This window comes from Callospermophilus lateralis, chromosome 1 (assembly GCF_048772815.1).
Source record: "Callospermophilus lateralis isolate mCalLat2 chromosome 1, mCalLat2.hap1, whole genome shotgun sequence".
In the NCBI taxonomy this organism is placed as follows: Eukaryota; Metazoa; Chordata; class Mammalia; order Rodentia; family Sciuridae; genus Callospermophilus; species Callospermophilus lateralis.
In genome coordinates, this window is record NC_135305.1 from 44,172,897 (window position 1) to 44,194,401 (window position 21,505).

Below are 21,505 nucleotides of genomic sequence, written 5' to 3' on the forward strand. Positions count from 1 at the left end.
TTCTGATTTATAATTCATTCAGCAATTTATATTCTACAGGACTAAAATTCATATATTTTTAAAGACAGATTTTTTTCAAATTTCTTAAGTTTCTTTCCACTTCTCAATCAGGATGTGTTTTAGAATTAAGTATTTAACATTTTGAAAACAAAGCTAAAATATCTGCAATTCTTTACCTTTAAAAATTGTGTTAGTATCGGTGACTAGTATTAATGGAACTTTTGAAATCTTTGCAGTTAGGTTTTAATAATATTAATTTATTTTCTTTGCTTTCTAAATAAATCAAGTTGTAGTATATTATCCATAGGGTGGATAATCTTTACATTAGATTTATTTCTATATGAACTTATTAAAATGCAATATATCTTAAAAATTTAGGTAATTTAATTTAACTTTAAATATGTAAGTCATTTTTGATTAGTACTAAGTATGCATTTGGATTTATTATTTTAAAACAGTCTGCTGGCATAAGTTCATTTTTTCCTTTATAGGTTTGTCTGTAAATATGTGCCACTTATTTTTTATTGCTGAGAAAAATGAACTTCCCGTCCATAAGAATTAACAATGGGAGTTTTTCCCCTAATTAGCATAAAAAAATCCTGGACATTTTCATGTTTTGCATTTGTTAGGATAGGCAGAGCCAAATTTTATGAATTACCTATGCAGATGTTTAGCATTAAATAGATAATAAAACAAATTTTGATGAATTTAATTCACTTTGTAGGTAAAATTATATATATATATATATATATATGTAAATATTGAAAATATTTTTGTGTAAATATTGAAAATTTCTGTGTAAATATTGAAAATGAAATGGGAATCAAGGAATATGAAGTATAGGTAAGCCAAAAAATAAATTATTTGCAGACTATATATTATCATGAATTATCTCAGTATAGTATTAGGTAATGTTTTGTTTTTAAACTGCCTCCATCCACATTTCTTTTCCCTTTCTCTTCTTGGTAAAGCTATTTGGCACATTATTCAAAGAGTAGCTATGATGGTTTAAGAAGTATTATTACTTGGGCTGGGGATGTGGCTCAAGTGGTAGCATGCTCGCCTGGCATGCGTGAGGCCCGGGTTCAATCCTCAGCACCACATACAAGCAAAGATGTTGTGTCCCTCGAAAACTAAAAAAAAATAAATATTAAAAAAATTCTCTCTCTCTCTCTTTAAAAAAAACATTTATTCATAAAGAAGTATTAGTGTATGAATATATGTGAATGCATGACCAATGTGATTCTGCAACCTGTATACTCAGAAAAATGAGATATTATATCCCATCTGATTCAAATGTATGATATGTCAAGGTCATTGTACTTTCATGTGTAACTAATTAAAACAAATAAAAAGTAAAAATAAAAGTAAAAAAGAAGTTGAGGCAAAACATTTATCCCAGATGATGAAAGGTCTTGGAATGTTTTTCTTTCAGGTTAAGACAAATTATCACAAAGTTTTTGAAATCTGAGTAATACTTTAAAATAGAATGCAACTGGGTGTGGTAGTGCACCCCTGTTATCTAGTGACTCAGGAGGCTGAGCCAGGAGTATCACAAGTTCAAAACCAACCTCAGCAACAGTAAGGTACTATGCAACTTAGCAAGACGCTGTCTCATAATTTAAAAAAAATATATCAAAATTGGGTTTGGAATATGGCTCAGTGGTTAATTCTCCTTGGGTTCAATCCCCACTAGCCTAAATAAATAAATATAGAATATGAATTTTTAGTAATATAAACCTGTTATTAAATATGTCTTTTTCTTGGGCTCAATGATTTGCTCTTCAGGTTTTCACCTGTTTGGAATAGATACCTGAATTGAAAATTTTATTTGAAGACATCTTACAAATAAGAATGTACATTATAAACTGGTATACTTTTAAACAACATTGTTATAACTTAGTTAATTTTATTATCCCAACATAATTTGTTGTCACAACAGTAAAACTATGGTAATAAAAGCATCTACCTTGGTAATAAAGTATATAATTGATCTCCTATCTTTTTAAGATATTGATTTATCATATGACAGTCACCTCGTAAGCAGCCACTGAAAATCTTACTCATTGGCTAAGTAAGAAAAGGAGTATATTTCATTTACTTCAACTGTAGGCTTTATTCAAAGACTTATCATCTCTTCTAAAATATACAAAATGTAGTTTGAGGTTAATTCAGTCAACCTCCATAAAAATATTTGCTGTTTTGATTGTTTTACTCATTTGCTTTTGTCCCTAAAATATATGATAAATGATATTCTGATACAATGAACAGAGGTTGAGATCTCTAATTAAAGAACAAATGAGTGCTTAATAAAATTCATCTAAATTTCAGCCCTTGTTAAACATTTGAAAATAGAGGCATATTATGTGATGTTATAGGTGTCTGCATACTGAATCATATAATAGTGGCTATTTGAGAGGCATATTTCTATTAAGTGTTTATTCTTTTAATATTAAAAAAGTGCCTCTGATGAGTATATTCTTAAATTGCTATGCCATGTAAATTATATTAGGAAAAAACTGGGATTGCAGTAGGTACTTGCATGCCTCCAAAATTTCTGAACATAATTGTTGTTTCCATTTTATCTATAGTAAATTTAAACCACAATGATATTCAGAAGATATGATAATTATTGAAGTCTTAAGTACTGAACATTGTGAGCCAAGAGGATTTATTTTAAGTAAGGGCACACTAGGTTGCTCTTTCAATAAAATCTCTGAGCATATCGTGTCAAGGAAGGGCAAGGAGTATCAATAGCATATGTTACCATTTTGCACATCATAAAGTAGAAATATTATCACTTGAAAGTTCTTTCTAATTGAGTTATCCTATTCTTTAATAAATAATTTTGTACAAATAAAATATTTAGTTTTGGTTTTGATCTCTATACTACTAACAAATATTACTTTTATTTGAAAGAGACATTTTTTTGAGAAAAAAATATGTGGGGATGATACTTAAAAGACAACAGGTTCAGGCTGGGGATATGGCTCAAGCGGTAATGTGCTCGCCTGGCATGCATGGGGCGCTGGGTTGGATCCTCAGCACCACATAAAAAATAAAATAAAGATGTTGTGTCCACCGAAAACTAAAAAATAAATATTAAAAAATTCTCTCTCTCTCTCTTAAAAAAAGACAACAGGTTCAATACAGTTATTGAACTATATGAAAATAAGTTTTCTTGACAATATTTGGCACAGTAGGACAAGGGAACTTAGCTTATGGAAATTGTTATGCTTTGAATATGAGATGTCCCCCAGAAGCTCCTATATTAATGCAGGAAAGTTTGAAGGTGAAATGATTGGATTGTGAGAGCTCTAACTTAATCAGTTCATACTAGTTTGAATGGACTGACTGGGTGGTAACTATAGGGAGGTAGGTCACTGGGGAATGCCAAGGTAGTAAAGCAGGCCAGAGATCCCCACCCAGAAGACCCTTGCCATAACTAAGCTTTACCAGAGACCCTCAAAAATTCTATTTAGCATAATTGTTCTTAGACTTTCAGCAAGAATTTCTATAACAAAGTTTTCAGATGGAGGGTGTGTTTACATAGACAGTGTGATAAGGGACTCAAGGTTCCAGCCTGGGTCTGAAGCCTTCACAGAAGCCTTTGCACCTCAAAGGACAATAGTTAGGTTTTTTGGAGCCAGCTGGTGGAAAGAAAGGGAAAGGGGGACTCTCCCTTTCCCAGACACTGATTTTCACAGAGTGACCTTGGCCCAGAACAGTGAAAATCCTGCTTTTGTGTGAACTACAACAGATTGTGAGCCTCTGAGCCCCTCCCTTTATACACTGGGTATAAAGTTCTAAAACTTTCTGAACTCGGAGTTCAGGGGTAATTTGATGGAGGCAAACAAACAAACAAACAAACAAACAAAACACCAAAAACCCTTTGAACCGGCTGCAGCCAATAAACCTGCTTCCTGCTATTTCCTTGGTGTCCAGCCTCATTTGTCCTACTTCAGGAGGGTACATCTTCCCTGTGACACCTTGCCCTATCCCTTCTCTGTCTGCTTCGGTGCTGCCCTGACCCGTTGCCATGCCCTTCCCCGGTGATGTGCTGTCCCACCTTGGGCTCAGCCAGAGCAAAGGAGTTGACCATCTGTTGCCTGATGCCTCTGATACTGTGAGCTCCAAATAAAGTTTTCCTCCCCTAAGTTGTTCTTATCAGGTATTTTGGTCATAGTGATGTGAAAGCTGACTAGAACAGGGATATCATATTAAAAATTGAGTTCCTTGAAGATAGTCGCTACGCTTTGTAGCTAACCCAATGAATCCAATTACAGATTCATAACTTACCTATGTATGCATACAGATATGTCAAGACACTAAATTTTAGCTAGAAGAATAATTATAATGAAACATGGTTTCTTTCTAAATACTTAAATTCTAAAACCTACTCTCTTGCTTGCTAAAATACAAATACCAATGCTTAAGACAAAAGGATAACATTTTAGTATGAGATATCTGTATTTGTGTGGGTTTGTCTCTGTGTCTTCTATTGTGTACCATTGGTCTATATGTCTATTTTGGTGCCAATATCATGCCATTTTTGTTACCATAGCTTTGCAGTATAAGGTCTGTTATTGTGATGCCTCCTGTTTCACTGTTCTTGCTAAGGATTGCTTTGACTGTTCTGGGTCTCTTATTTTTCCAAGTGAATTTCATGATTGCTTTTTCTATTTCTATAAGGAATGATGTTGGAATTTTAATTTGAATTACATTGTATCCGTATGGCACTTTGGGTAATATGGCCATTTTTGACAATATTAATTTTGCCTGTCCAAGAGCATGGGAGATCTCTCCATCTTCTAAGGTTTTATTCAATTTCTTTCTTTAGTGTTCTGTAGTTTTCATTGTAGAGGTCTTTCACCTCTTTTGTTAAGTTGATTCCCAAGTGATAAGTGGATGCTGATCCATGGGGCAGGGGCATTGGGAAAATGGAGGAACTTTGATTGGACAAAGGGGAGGGAGGACTGTGGAGGGTTCACAGGGCAGGGAAAATGGTGGAATGAGGTGGACACCATTACCCTAAGTATATGTATGATTACACATATGGTGTGACACTACATCGTATACAACCAGATAAATGAAAAGTTGTGCTGAAATTGGGTACAATGAATCAAAATGCATTCTGCTATCATAAATATCTAATTAAATAAATTAATAAAAAATAAGATAACATTTTATAAAAATTATATATCTAATACTGTTATAAAATTAGATGTTACACTAAAATGAATTTTCCATATGCATATAATTTTCCTTTATATTTTAAACTTCTTGGTACATTTTACTATTATAACAGAATAATATCTAACAGAAGAATATCTGAAGGGATCAAACAACCCTCTTGTTCCATTCAACAAATTATGTATTTTGGTGAATTAATACCTCCATTATGAACATGTTACTACTTTGGGCTGTGAAACAGGAATGCCCATGTTGACCTCTGAGCCCTCTGTGGCCATCCATAATCAACTCCATTTGAATGTTTCTTTCTGAAAGCAATCATCATTATTTTTCTTGTCTTCCTCTTCTGGCATTTTTGCTGCTTTTAGAAAGTTTGTTGCTTTTTATCTACTGCATCATTTTACATATTTTAGCTCGATATATAAAGTTTTCCTATTTCAATTTTGAAGCTGTATTCCAGGTAGTCAAACTGAAAAAAAAATGAGTAAGGAAGAAATTATAGCACTGAGAGGATCATAAATGATGCCTATAAATCAGTTTTCACTCCTTCAATAATACAGATATAAGATATGTTTCCCCAGTGTTTTAATTGTTTATAAGCTACCATTCAATATCTTCTATTATTTTCAAAGAAAATTCTTATTTTCATAAGAATATTTGTAATTTGTGAGTTTTGAGTTTATGAATTGAAGTACTTATAGAAGAATCTTATTTGGCATGGTTTCCCCTCCAATTATTATTCTGCTAGTATTTATTTAATGCTCACCAATCCTTGAACTCTGAATGGCTATGGATACAGCAGCTAGTTTATGTATTAAAAAATTCTTTAAAAGACATTTATATTCTCCAAATGGTGTTATTGATTAAGTTTGATCATTTATCAGGATGCATATTACATCTTACATTCCTGGGGTGAACTTGTTACATTTAGTTTCTGAATTCAGGCTATGACTAACATATTGTTTTCTTTTAGATAGAGCTGATGTATGCAGGAGATTGTTTTGTTCCCAAAACATGTGTAGCAGAAATAATTCTTAATATAAAAGATTAAAGTTGCTAATTAAAATTTTATTATATAAAGAGGCCCCCATTGGGCTGGGGATGTGGCCTAAGCAGTAGAGCGCTCGCCTGGCGTGCGCGGGGCGCTGGGTTCGACACTCAGCACTACATAAAAAATAAAATTAAAAAAATACAGATGTTGTGTCCACTGGAAACTAAAATATAAATATTAAAAAATTCTCTCTCTCTTAAAAAAAAAAGAGGCTCCATCAAGTTTCGATGGTTGTTGTCTATTTTCTTGTCTTTTCCTTAATAGATTTTTAATACCTTTATGGGTAAAGTTTTAATCATTTTTGTATTCCCAGTGAAGGGCCTTTTCTTTCATGAAGACCTCAGCATTTTTGTTTCCTTTTGTTCTGTTTTTAAATCTATAGGAACTCCAGATGATCAGGTATTGTTTGTAGTTTGGGGAAGATGTACATTGTTCCTCAACAAACTTCCTTTTAGAAAGTTCTAGAATATACACATATGAGTGAGTATAGTAAAAGTAGGAGATATTCAGAAGATATAGATTTTTGAGACAATGAATAATTTTTATTTGAAAATATTCATGCATATCTTAAGCTTTAACAAGTTACCTGTCTTCACGATTTTCAGAAACTGGCTAATCATAAATTGCTTTGAGGTTAGTTATTTATAGAAAATGCATTTATGTTTTGTTGATTGTTGTCTTAACATGATCTGTCCCCTATATATATCTGGTCCAGTCTCTGGCCAACCAACACCATAAGCCTGTGGACTGCCCTGATGTACAAGGGGCCAAATGATCCTACAGGTGGAATCCAAACAAACTCCCTTTCTATAGGCCTCTGTAGAAGGACCCTGATTGCCATCTCCTGTCAACACTCCTTTTCAATCTGAAATAACCAGAGAGGTCATCATCCCTTTCTCCTAACAGCACTTATAGGTACTTCTCCAGAGGAGAGAATGAATCTAAGCCTTTATTGCAGAAGCAGTGGTGGCAGAGTAGCAACCCAGGAGGACTGCAGCATGCCAACATTGCTGACTACCTGCTGCTCCCCTTGCCAAGTGTGACCAGGTGGGCAGACCTAAATGGGATCTCAGGGCTAATCAATGGCATTGGTACTTTTCCAAATGCTACTTCATTGGGTTGATTACATTTATCCAAATGCTATATAAACCCACAGACTAGGATACTCCAACAGCAACCCTTCGGGAATTCCCTCTTGCCCTGCGGGAGTTCTTTTTCTATACACACTTGAATAAATCATACCCTTACACTCCCTTATTCTCATCTGTGGATTTCATTCTTCAAATCCATGAGACAAGAACAGAGAAAGAAGAAATTGGCAGTGAGCTGCTATGGTCTGCTGTCACAGTGAAGGCCACAGCCTGCCATTAAGAGCTGCAACAAGTTTCATGGCTGCAGAGGTTTGCAGCTTATGCAATCCCCACCTGCCAGCAGAAGCAGATGAAACCCAGTTTCATTGTTTTATTGTCATAAAAATAAGAAAATACAAAGAAAATTCATTCTTAGAGGAATTAACCCCAAATAGAACTGAACTCTTTTGTCTTGATTCCAAAGGGGAGGCACAATCTGAGTCCTGGGCAGCAGACCAACCTTTGTTGGTCAACTTGAAAAACATTTAGTAGAATACAGTGGAAGATTAAGATGAATTAGCAAATAAAACTTTTTATAGAAAGGGTTCTAGAACATCCTTAAAATGTTGCATTTTAGTGAAAGATCTGTTGAGGATTATTATTTAGGTGTCTGCAGGTAGATTATATTCCAGGAAAGAAATTTGATTATGGCAAAAGGAATAGAAAACATTGAAACTTGCAAAAAAGATATTGCATATTTCACAATACACAAGCAAATCATCTGGGCATGTTTGCTGGGCAGGATATTGCAAAATTACTACCATTATTAGAAACCAATATGAAAAACAAATTCAGAATGAAATCCAGCTATTTGTATCAACATTAATAACCCTAGCAGACATCATGTTAGAAAGACAAATAATGCTACATGATCTCATTCATATTTGAGATTTAATGAGGCCAATCCCATTCATAGAGTAGAAGAGTGGTTACCAGAGGCTGGGGAAGGTAGAGGAGACTGGAAGAAGGAGAGCCTATAGGCATAAATTTAGGTAGGAGGAATAAACTCATGTGCTGTTGTATAATAGAATGACCAGGGTTAACAATATTGTATCAAATATTTCAAAATACCTAGAAATGAGGATTTTAAAAGTTCTTATCACAAGGAAATGATAAGTGCACGAGAAGATGTAATATATATATATACTAAATATGCTGATTTGACTGTTTTACAATGTATAAATGTATGGGAGCATCACACTATTTCTCACAAATGCACCGACTTATTAGGTATCAATAAAAACAATAAAAAGAAGAACAGTATACCCAAGTGATTATAAAAAAAATAATAAATTCACACATAATAATACTACAACCCCAAAATGAGTTGCTTTCATTTTTGGTTTATTCCTTAATCAATATCATATGCAATTCAATGTGGTGACAAATCCTGTCCTTTTATGCAGTTCATTTTTCATTTAGCATTACACCAGAGTCTCCATGTTACGATTCCTTCTTAATTGTCACTTAGATTTCAATTATCACTTTTATTTGTTAGATAGTTCCTTAGGTGAACATTGTCACACTTTTTAAAAATACTTTCTTTTTATTTTCTAATGTTTATGTTTTTTGTTATAATAGGAAATATTCTGATGTTAAGTATTATACTTATAAATATTTTATTCTTATTTTACTATGTTTCCTTAGATGATAGAAATGACACTATAAGTCAAATATATTTTTCCAAGACATTTGCTTTACAAGAGTTTCACCAAATTAAAGTACCATCAGAGATGTTCGTATATACTAAGTTCACCATAAAATTTTCAGAATTTTGCAAAATAACTATGTAATTGTACTTATTTAATAGACGAATAATATTATCTTCCTGTTTCAGTTTGCATTCTTGATACAGGAAAAACAATTTTCATGTTATTTCATGAACTGTTTATTCTCTTTTATATATTATCTTTTCACACCACTGGCTTTATTTACCTATTAAAGTCAATATATTGTTTTTCATTTTAATTAACACATAATTATTGTAATTTATGGAGTACAGTATGATAGTTAGTACATGATTATAATGTGTGATAATCAAGCCAGGGAAGTTAGCATTTCCATTACCTTAGCATGTCTTTATGTTTGAACTCTTTGAACTTCTCTCTTCTATGTCTTCATAAAACACATAATGTTTTTTGTTGTTTTGTTTTTTACCAGCTTAAATGATATAGACTGTAACCATTTTGTTACAATTACTCCTTCCTGGCTTGCAATTTTTTTCTGTGTGTGCTTCTGGATCAATAAATTTATTAGTAGTTTTTTTTCTTATAACTTTGCATAAAATTTTGGGACTATTTGACTATTTTTTAACATTTCATGTTATATGAAAATATGAATCAATTGTACTTAAGTGGTGTTCAGTTAAATGATTTTTTCTCACTATGTCCTGTTTCAATAAAAAAGAGACATTTCTTAATACTTATAGATGCTCAGACAGCATCTGAAAATATCTAAAGATGTAATGTTTATACACAAATTAGTCATCTTTGAGTATCTGTCTGATCCATAATTATTGTTCTCTAAAATCTGAATCACTTTCACTGTACTTGCCACATTAATGCTGTAGAGCCAGCTTCCTATGAAAGATGTAATTTCATGTGTGGCTGGTGATTGGGTTTAGCCATTTTCTAGAATTTAGATGATATTAAATGAGGCTGCAGAGTGGTCGTTTCCTGCTACATGCATGTAGAAAGAAAAAGAATGAAGAAGCTTGCAGAGAGAAGCCCAGACAGAGGGAGTAAGGGTTGGTTTCTGGCCACTCTTAGATTTTTCAGTTTCTGGATCCTGTCTGACTGGAGAACTTTCCATGTTTCTTAGTCACAGGTTCTGTGGATCACTTGTTATCTTTATATCAGATCTTACCACTTAAGCACAGAACAAAAAAGAGTTTGCTTTTGTTTAATCTGAATAGTTTTTATTTGTTTGCTTGTTTTGTATAAAGAGACCTTGACAAAAAAATTAAGAATGTTCAGGAGTTTGGTTGAAGAATGGCAGCATCTGGTCATACTCTCCCAACCAAAATAATGTTTTCAGATTTTTGTATATTGTTTTCTGTTTCACTCAGATCATTTGATTCTCCACATGTGACCAATGTGTTGTTATCTTTTGAACTTTGCCTGTGGATTTGTGCTAATTGAGTGAGGAAGTGGTTTCTATTTTGAGAGAGCTTTTGAGATAATTATTTAATTTACAGCTACAAGGTGAAGCCACTAGAAATGTTTTTTTTTTTTTTTTCATGAGACAAGTCATTATCCATTTGTGCCTGAAATAAAAATCTGGCTGAATTGTTTTAACAGGAAAATGCAAAATGTTACTTTCTTTACCAATACACAGCCCAATTTCTGTATAGGTACAGAAATACCTAAGTCACAAGTTTTCATTTTCTTACATACGGTAAATGGTCTCTGCATTTTTTGCTGAATTAATGAGTGAATCAGTGAATGCTGTTATAGATGAGTATATAACCTAGCATGAATGAGACATTGATTTGACTCTTAAAAAATAGAAATTTTGATAATTATATGAAATTTACAGATCTAAGGTTTATTCTGTTAAACAGTTTATACTTTACCTCTTATTTGTTCTTGACTATGTTTTCCTTTGAACAAAGTGACTTTTTTTACCCCTATACTAGTGTAGTATAATGGGTTTTTATCTGATATTATTGAAACAGATCTTGAAAATCAGGATCAGGTCCTTGCTACTCCTGGTGTTGAACATTAAATATTTGAGAAACAAATAAGGCAAGGAAATAACTTTTATTTAAGGGATAGAACAGAGAAAGAGAGACTCCTCTAGAAAAGAAGGGGTTCATAGCTTGTGCCTTAGGGAGTAGGGTTGTCTTGTCCCTTAAGGGATTAGGTTTCCTTTCTTCTCATGCCCCCTTATCCTCTTATCTTGTCTACATGATCAAAGGGCCAGAAAGGAGATGCCCAAGAAGTATCTCTCCCTATTTTCCATACCTGCCCATAAAGGCAGGAAAGGAACTACCCAGGGAGTACTCATTAATAACTTTATGCAGGGACCAACAGTGCTCTGGAGACTCAGGTAACCTTGGCAACAGACTGGGAGGAGGGGGAAGTGTTCTGGAGGTATTAGTATTTTGTTTCCTTTTGAATTAGCCCCCATCTCACTGACCCAATCATTCATTATTTATGCTATCTGTTCTTTGTCCTATCTCACTATCACTGGGCTATAAAGTCTAAGCAGACAAGGTTTTCCTTATCTTTCTCATTCATTTGTGGCTGACTATTGTTTATTTATTTATTTACCTAAGGCTTTTATAATATTACATTGCCATAATTTATAAATTTACTTTTTTGGAGGGTACCAGGGATTGAACCCAAGGTTGCTTAACCACTTAGCCACAGGCCCAGCTTTATTTATTTATTTATTTATTTATTTATAAATTTTGAGACAGAGCCTTACTAAGTTGCTTAAAGGCTCATTAAAATTGCTGAGACTAGCTTTGAATTTGTAATCCTCCTGCTCAGTCTTCTGAGCTCCTGGGATTATAGGCACGCACTACCATACCTGGCTTAAAATACTGTTGATCTTTAACTAAACATGGCCTTTTCTTAGAAGTTTGAGAATATAATGAAGTTTGAGGCCAGTGCTTGGGCTCCTCAGTTTCTGTAATTATAAAAGACACAGAGTTAGCAGGGATTGAATTTTTTCCACTAAGCCACATCCCTAGTTCTTTTGTTAATTTTTTTTTATTATTATTATTTGGAGATAGGATCTCACTAAGTTGCTGAGATTCTACCTAAATTGATGAGGATGACCTTATACTTGTGATTCTCCTATATTAGCCTCTTGAGTTGATGAGATGACAGATGTGTACCATGGTGCCCAGCTCATTAGCTTTCAGCTTACCCTAAGCCAAGCACCAAAAGGATCCTGACTAAAGGTATGCTGAGTTACTTACTGTTAATAATACAAAATATGCCATAAGCTACCTTTCCGTTTGTTCTTTTCCTTAGTTAAAAAAAAGATGTCTTTGTTAAACTGTAATATATAATCAGTCATTATTTAGAATTTTAGATTTCAGGTTATTGCTCAATTATAGAAGAGTAGCATTTGATTCAACACTGTAATTTTAATGATTTCTTAAATGACTGTTTTATGGATTGCTTTTAAAGAAATTTTAACAATAAGGTATAATAATGTAGCTCTTCAAAATGATCAATTTCTATGTTTATAGTGATCCAATAAAAGTCCCAAATTGGTAAGACTGCAAAACATCACATCTCAGAGATTAAAGTACTAGACTCCATTCTAATATAAGATTCTATTATCTATAAAACCTTCAGACATTGGGTTCTTTTCTAAGGGTTATTAGAAACTAGTGATTACATAGTGTATTCATGTATTCAGATATACCAACTGGTTCAGGAGATGTAAGGAATGGTGAGCAGAGTACAAAACAGAAAGAGGAATACTCAATTTCTCATTCTTTAAAAAAATCACTGTTAGTAAGAGATTATAGTTTATACCTACCTTCTGTAAAAATAGGTAGACATTGAATGTTCCAGAAGGTCTGCATTAGGCCTTCTTATTTCTGGCTGATCCCTACTACAATTCCATTTCAAAAATGTTTTCTTTTTATTTTTCCTCAGTACTGGGGATAAAACATAGCAGAGCTTTATCATTGAGTTATACCCCCAAGTTCGCCGCCCCCATACATCATTTGAGATAGGGTCTTGCTGAGTTTCCTAAGCTGGACTTGAACTTGTGATCTTCCTGTCTCAGCCTCCAGAATAGCTGGAATTGCAGGCATGTGCCACTGTGCCTGACTCAATAATGCTTTCTTTAAATGAAAAATTAGTGAATAATTAAATTCAATTAGTCAAACTTAATTTGACTTCTAATGAAATTTGTACATTTAGCATTATTGTCTTGAAATATACCTTTGCTGAAAACTAAAATCCATAATCAAATAAAACCCTATATTTTTTAGTAAAATAGTATCGATTAAAATACTTTATGATTTATTTAGAGAGATTCACCAGAAAACTAACTTATACTGAAAATCTTATTGAATGTTAAGAGTTGAAAGATGAGGATGGTCTGCTCATATAAATGCATATCAAAGAGGAAAATAACAGTATTTTTGATGGTTTACATTTTTAAATTACTTTAACTGTAATAAATTTAAAGTTATTTTAATCACAAGTCTTGGGGTTCATAAAGCTTGAGGATGTATTGCCAGTTTTTAAGAATACATGTATTATTTGCAATCTATTTCTTGAAACTTTAATTTATTTTAAATTCCAAAATAAACTTGAAGAAAAATATATTGATTTCAATTGAGGGGACGGGATTTTTCTGTACATTATTTTGTAAGCATCCTCAACTCCAAAGTAAAAAAAGGAATACAGACTCCATGATACAAAAAGATAAATGAATTACTGGGTTAGTTACTAATCTATTGCCTGTCCACTCCAAATTCATTTTTTTCTTTAGTCTGCTTTATGATATTGAAGATACACTGTTTCAGTCAGCTTTTTTGTTGCTGTGATTAAAGGATCTGACCAGAGCAATCTGAAGGGAGGAAAAGTTTATCTGAGGACTTCTGGTTTCAGAGGTCTTAGTCCATAGGCAGGCAGCTGGTTTCATTCCCCAGGGATCCAGTGAGGCAGGAACAACATGGCATCAGAGTGTCGCAGAAGGAAACCGCTCACATGGTGATCAGAAAGCAGAAAGAGAGACTTCACAAATATATATCCCACCTCCTCCAGCCATACCCTAAAACTTCAATTACCACTCAGTTAATCCCTATCAGGGGATTAAATCACTGATTGTGTTAAGGCTCTCACAAGCTAATTATTTCTTCTCTGAACCTTCTTGCACTGTTTCACACATGAGTTTTTGAGGGATACTTCATGACTAAATCATAACATGTACTCTGTAAGCATTTCTATTTCCACAATTCACACATCATTATGTTCTGACAATGGTAATATAGGTAATCTGTAATGCAAGAGTAGGAAGAAAAAATTTCCCTTTATTCATCTCATAAGCTGTTTTATGCATGGCAGTCTGTATATTAGTGTGATGAGTTTATTGTGGAAAGAAGCAGACATTGAGGATGGCCAGAAGTCCTCAATATAGTTTCCCTCACAGTTCAGGTTGGCCTGTATTCTGGGAAAGTTTATTCTCAACTAAACAGCTGCATTTTCTTATAGCAGCCATGACCCCTACACATACAACTACATTTTTTATGTAAGTGTCTACTATGTCCCAGATTCTTTCTTTATTCTCCTTTAAAATAGGAGCAATATCTGCTTCCTATATGCCTTAAAGTCATATTTTACTCTTTTTACTAATCACCTTTTATTAATTAACAATTGTTTATACTAAGTTTGATTGTTCAAATTACAGATATGTTATTTGTTTCCCGACTGTACCCTGACTTATGTTTAAGTAATACATAAAATGTATGTATGTATTTATTTACAATTGTCAAAGGTTGAAATTAGTCAGGATGTTCTTCAATAGGGAATAATTAAACAAACTGGTATACTATAGAATGGAATGCTATTTTAGCAATGAAAAGGATGAACTATCAAGTCATATAAAAATGGATACATCTTAAAAAATACATATTGCTAAATGAAAAAAGCACCAATACATAGGATCACATGCTTTATGATTCTTTTTATGTGACATTTTGGAAAAGGCAAAACTATTGGGATAATAAGTAGATTGCTGGTTTCAAAGGTTTGGTGTAAGGAGGTAGAATTGAAGGGGTAAAGTTCAAGGAATTTATTATAATGGTGGAACTACTCTGTATGATATTAGATATATGGCACTTCACATTTGTGTAAACTTATGCAATCTCAGATCACAAAGTATGAAGCTTAATTTTATTAAAAATAGTAAAAAATAAAGTAAGAAATTTTAGAACCCCAGCATCAGGAGAGATGCATATTATAACAAAAGAGTTCAACTATATTGCAATGTAGAACACAACCTCATTGGATGAGATGGGGAAAGGAAGATACTGCTGTACATACCTTTGGAAATCGTAAATCTAGTGACTATTCATAATCATTATACTCTAGGTGGTGATCTTCTTTCCCATGAAGCTATGGGTTAACAATTCTGAAACCCCTGTACATTTATAACTGGGGTTGCATAACTAAGTGAATATATGCCACAGTAAAACCCTTTAATTGGGACAATTAATGTGTGTTGATACTTGTAAATTTTTTAAAAAAGAAAAATAGTGAATGGCACATAGTGGGAGCCAAGTTTCTCCATGTTGAACCTCCCTAGATCAGTGCCACCATCAAGGACTTGAATGAGTCAGGATTGGTGATTTCTACTACTACTTCTATATGGCTTGTGCAGAAGGAAGAAAAACCCTGACGAATGCTAGTGGATAATTGAGAGTTTAACCAAGTGATGATTCCAATTGCAGCAACAATACTCGATGTGGTTTCATCACATAAGCAAATTAACACATTGAATAGGTGAATACCTTTTCTCCATACCTAATTCATAAACCCACCAGAAGCATTTGTTTTCAGCTGGCAAGGCTAGAACAAGAACTTCGCTCTCTTACCTCAGGAGAATATGACCTCTTCAGCCCTATGTCATAGTTGAGTTCACAGGGACCTTGATTATTTTTCCCCCTTACCGGATATTACACTGAGATTATGCTCTCAACAGTTGGTAAGATATCTGCATATCATTGAATGTAAAAAAATATGACTAAAATTCAGAGACCTTTTAACTCAGTGGAATTTCTAGAGTTCCAGTGGTATGGATCATGGTGAGATGTCTCTTCTAAGTTAAGGATAAATTTTTGCATCTGGTCCCTCCTACAATCAAGAAAAGGAGGGACGACATAGCCAAGTGTGCCTATTTGTATACCGGGTGTGACATACTCCCTATCTGAATGTATTACTCTGGCTCATTTATTGAGTAATCTCCAAAATCTGCTAGTTTTGAATGAGGCCTAGGACAAGAGATGACTATTCAACAGGGACAGGCTACTGTCCCTGTGTGAGTCCCTGTGTGAGCTGCTCTGGAAATTGGTCCTTATGGTTTAGCAGATGCAATGATACCTGAGTTATAGAAGGCAGATAGTGATACTGTTTGGAACCTTTGTCAGGCCTCTATAGGTGAAGAGAGGCATAGGCCTTTAGGATTTTGGAGCAAGGCCCTGCAGATAACTACTCTCCTTTTGAGAGACAGCTCTTTCTAGTTCTGGGACTTAGCATAAACTTAAAGTTTGACCATGGGCATCCAAGTTTTCATGCAACCTGAACTTTCTGTCATGAACTGGGTCTTATAAGACACACCAAGCCTTAAATCTGAGAGTTTACAGCAGCACTCCATTCTCATATATAAGTGGTATATGTGAATGGACCCAAGCAGACTTTGAGGGCACAAGTAAGCTAATTGAATAAGTGGCTCAGTTTCCCATGGTTCCTATTCCTGAAACACTGTCTTCTCTCTTCAGGTCATATGAGTGTCATATAATCCATTGGCAGAGAAAGACAACTATGGCCTAGACAGATGGTTCTGCATGATGTTGGCAACCACCTGAAAGTGTAGCACTACAACTTCTTTCTGGAGCATCCCTGAAAAAGAATGGTGGAGAAAAATCTGAGTGGGTAGAACTTTAGACATTATATCCAGTTATACACTTTGCTTAGGAGGAGAAATGGCCATATATGCAATTATATACTGATTCATGGGCTATATAGCTAATGAGTTGGCTGAATGGGACTGGAAAGGAACATGACTGGAAAGTTAGTGACAGGGAAAATTTAGGAAGAGGTATGTGCGTAGACTTCTTTTCTTTTGGTTTAAATTCTTTATGTTAGTGTCTTTGGAAATCAGAGTTGATTAAAAATCAAAAGGCAAGACAGGGAATTTGTAATCAAAATGTGAATACCAAGAAGGTTGATAACTTTGCATTTTACATGTTAGTGCACATTTTGACTGTAATAAGTCCATCAAACCACAGATTACCTGGTGACTCAGAATACAGAACTTGTGTTTTATAGTTGTTGCACAGAGTTAGAATGACATATTAGGACAATACCCTTACTTAGAGCAGAGGTGAAACTAAAATTTAAAAAAATACGTCAATTCAAACTTAAACCTATTTTAAATATATTTATGATACATTGTATTTAAATCAGTATCTGAAGGGAAACTGGCAAGTGAAAGGTCAACAGAATTTTATAGTTAAAGTGACTGCTTGTATGTGAAATATAGAATTTGAATATGGAAGATAATATATTCCAAATGCCTTTGTATACCTGTATGAAAAAAATTATCAAAATGTCCTGCTTAATAGGAGAAATATGGGCAAGTATTGAACAAATACAAGAATTTGTTTCTGACATCTATCTTATGCTTAAACAATTAGGCCAGGCTGTGTACTTCCTCTAAGTTTTTTGCATTATGCTTGACTGTTATTGGAACCTTTTTAATGTTGACATGAAATTTTTCTTTGAACTTTTAAGGTTGCAATGTAAAATATAAAAATATCATGTTATATTTGGGACATGGTCATGTTGCCAATTATTTCTTGTTTATCTGAATTTCAGAATTAACTGACGATTCTATATATTTATTTGGTAGCCATAGGAATCCTATGTTTCTACTCATTTACAATGAGATAAATGAAGTACATACCTATTTTTACATGAGATAAATGAAGTACATACCTATTTTTCCTTATGCTATTAATTTATTATTCATCTGTTTAATCCTCTATCACATATTTGGTATCAGATCCTAAATGTACAATTATTCAAAGTCCCTATTCCTGATAAATGAGGAAGTTGAATAGATAATTATTAGTCAATATAATCAATGCTCTGGTGGAAGTAAATTCTCAGAGTTCTTATAGAAGCTTGATGAAAGTACCTCTGATTCTCATGGGTGATAGTGGATTTCAAGAAAGCCTTCAAATAGGAAGAGTCCTCTGACTAGAGCAGCTGATCCCAATGCAGACAAGAATATGAAAGTTTACCACAAAAGGGAAGTTTGAACATCAAAGAAGATAATGGTTTGTATGGGAATAGAAGGGACATAAAAATTTTCAGGAACATTTCTCCCATATAAATTTTCAAGAACATTTTTTCCCATTCATGTTCTCTTTACCAGACTAATTTTATTTAATTTCTTTCATTAGTTATTATAATTTTTCATTTATATCTTCTTTGCTTCTTCTAAAAGCACTTTTATTTGTCCAAAGTGCAGTTTTTAAACTGAATGAAATAGCTCACATATCCAGAATGTCATCAAATATGTCTTTGAAAATAATGCTCTTAAAACTAGTTTGTTAAAACCTAACTGGGTGATGCTATTGAGCTAAAGCAGTTAGAGGACTATCACACAATGCCAAGTATCCAACTGCATTTTGTCTTTTTATTTTGCAGATACTGCTCTCATAATTTATTTTTATTTATTATGGAATTTCAAGGACATAAACTATAATTGGTGGGATGAAAACTTCTTTCTCTTTGATTGAACATCATGTAAATTATGACCTGTTTTTATATAAAACTCTCAAGGTCATTCTGTAGAGGAAAGATAAGGAGATATTTAGCAGCATGCTTACATTGATTTACTGGGTTCCTCAAATTTGACACACATCAACCATCTAGCATGCAAAAGAGAACTCCATGAATTTGTTCCAGTTTGCTGTGTTTCTCTCATGAATCTCAAAGTCATAAGAAATAGTTGGTGGTAGATAATAAGAAAGGGAGTTGGGGTGAGCAAACCCAATATGTAGTGACAAGCAGCTTGCAAATAGCTAAGTAGTAGCTGAAAAATTTATGATACCATTAGTCATACACCATTAAATTTATCCTTGTACACAACGAAGTACAGGGAGGTAGCACCATTGAAGCCAGGGGTTGCTCTAGTAAACCCAAAATTGGCTACCAGCTTCTGGATGTTCAATAGATCAACTTTGTTGGCAATAAATGCCCCATAAAATGTTGGGTAAGAAATGACCAGTGGAGATCTCGTGCATCTTTGGTAGGGATGTTTCATCTTTTTTACTTAAACATGTGAATCACATTCTTTATTAATACAAAAAAGTCCTCTTATCCTCATGACAATTCATATGGTTTTTGGTTTCTACACCAATTCTTTGGTGGCTAATTTTGTATCAATAACCAATGTAACTAGTTGGTCTTTAGAAGCAAGCACATATTTCACTTTTTGGATTTACACATTAGGTTTGACAATTTGTGCCTGTGTGGATGTGGCCTTGAGCATGATACTTAACCTCTGTGTGCTCTGTTTATCTACAATATAAAAACAATAACTTGAATCTCATTTAATTGGGAATATATTTGATTATGTTGTAAAGCACTTAACACTCTTCTGGGTACATGGTAAATACTTGATGAATTACATATATTATTGTATACTAACATGTTTTTCATTTCACTTTTATGTTTGTCTTTTCTCCCTAATGAGTTTTAAGGCTTCTAGAGGAAGGATACAACATAATAGCCCTATCTCACAGATGTTCAATGAGCTCTTATTATCTACTGACTGGTTTGCGTCTTGCAGCTCAATTTCTTTGCTGCCTGAAATGATAGATCCAATGTAATTTGCTGATCATATCACTTGGCAACCTTTCCATTTACTCCTGTGAATAGCCCAAACTGCTTGGGCTACTTCTTCAAGTACCATTAAGTTCTGGGCTTTTGTCCCCATTTCTTTCTATGTGTGTACTTTCAGCTGTAACGAGAGTTCTCTTCAATTCCCATTTTCTCCAATAATGTTTCCTGGGAGACATCTTCCCAGATAGTATAGGGCAAGACTTCTCATGGACTTGTTAGCCTTGAGTTCTAACCCAGTGCTAAAGTTCTTCACTTGAGGTGTTCTACATTCTTGCTGCTTTATGAAAACTGTCCCACCCCCACCCAACATTGGTTTGGCTCAGTCCTTCTTGCTTTACTTATCTTCCGACATCAGGAGAGTTTTCCCACTGTCTCCAAAATGGAATGCTTATTAGGAGTTAAAAAGAATTGATCATAACTTACATATATATTTATTTTTCAAAGAAAACTTACTGAGAATCCCACAAAGTGCACATCACCATGTGAGATAAATTGGGATTAAAGGGCAATATACCTTCCCACCCTGGAGATAGGGGCGGAACCACATTTGTTCACTTGATATTTAAAATCTTACACATATTATAGGTCATAGGTACTCAGTGAGTTTAGTTGGGTTTACAGATACACAAAATTACATATGACATCAGACATTTCATATAAAAAGGTCTCACAATGACTATAATAGCAATAATGCAGAAACAGACAGACAGGACAGATTGCATGTTTCTCTTCCAAGAAATCTTTTTCATTATCCATGTTATATGCTAAAAATATAATAAATTTTACAATAACTCTGTGCTCAAAATAAATTAAGGTCCTTTGAATTACAGAGATTTACATCCACTATCATTATACATAATCTTTACCATAATTATGTTTTGTATATTATATCTGTTACATTTACTTATATTTCTCAAGTATGTCAGTTATTGAATTAAGAACAGAAATAACGTAAACTTGGAATCATATCTTTAAATGGCTGTATCACTATGTTAAGCAATAAATTAAAAGAGTTCTAAATGTTTACTTATATCTATTAACTAACATTACCATGTAATAAATATGAATGTATGTAAAAAGCGGAATATTAATACACCATTATCAATTTTAGTGAAAACAATATTCTAGTAACATTCAAATTAACTGGGAGAATATTACTTATTATTTTATCTTTATGTCATCCTTTTCCACATCTACACTGCTTCAGAACACACTGAGAAAACTTGGAGGGAGTAATACCTTCTCTGCCATCTAATTTTACAGAAAGTCTGCAGTCACCATGATTCCAGGTCTTTGTCATTGTTAAATACCTTTCAGTTCAGGAAATATAGTTCTTGATTGGATGTGAGTTTGAGAAAAATACAAATTCACAATCATGTTAACAAACTGCTGCCTGTAAGTAGTCAGTGATTCTTTTTATTTATTTATTTTTATTGAGTTACATTGGAATGTAATGTAAACCTCAGTTGAAGGATTAGGATCCTGTGTTGAAACAGCAGACAGTGGTTACAAAGGAGCAG

At 33.6% G+C, this 21,505-nt stretch overlaps 1 pseudogene; it reads left to right on the forward strand.

The window, feature by feature from the left end:
- Positions 1 to 4,039: 4,039 nt before the first annotated feature.
- The window catches only part of LOC143641911 (mitochondrial fission regulator 1 pseudogene), a 42,674-nt pseudogene continuing 25,208 nt past the window's right edge, over positions 4,040 to 21,505 (forward strand).